The sequence below is a fragment of the Gavialis gangeticus genome, unplaced genomic scaffold (assembly GCF_001723915.1).
Source record: "Gavialis gangeticus isolate Ggan-Ray unplaced genomic scaffold, GavGan_comp1, whole genome shotgun sequence".
In the NCBI taxonomy this organism is placed as follows: Eukaryota; Metazoa; Chordata; order Crocodylia; family Gavialidae; genus Gavialis; species Gavialis gangeticus.
Window position 1 is genome coordinate 14095215 of NW_017729003.1, and position 414 is coordinate 14095628.

General features: G+C 70.5%; 1 protein-coding gene across 1 annotated transcript in view; it reads right to left on the minus strand.

The window, feature by feature from the left end:
- The window catches only part of VPS26A (VPS26, retromer complex component A), a 32612-nt gene that overhangs the window by 31937 nt on the left and 261 nt on the right, over positions 1–414 (minus strand). The window lies entirely within an intron of this gene.

The window sequence follows — 414 nt, forward strand, 5'->3', positions numbered from 1 at the left end:
TCTCACCAGAGCACGCTGTTACTTCAGCAACACAGAAACCATACTGAGTTGCAGCAAAGTACCCAGGGCTAGCGTCCCCAAATGGCCGTACTACACCCCTCCGCGGGGCGGACCCACAGCGCACAGTCTGGGAGGGTCTCAGGACCGGGGGGGCCGCGGCTCCTATCACAGTTCGAGGGAAAGCGCCGAGAGCCGCAGCCGGGACGGGCCGGGCTCCGACACACACCAGAAGCGAAGTCACTTGCGTGGAAGGCTGCGGCCGGGGCAGGCGGGCCCGTCCCCGCCGCGCAGCATCCCACGGGCCCGGCGGGAAGTGAAGCAGAGGCCAAGCTCCTGCCCCGCGCTGCCCGGGGAGGCAGCCAAGCCCGGCTCCGCCCCGACCACAACGGGGCCCGGGCTCGGGGAGCGGCCCCG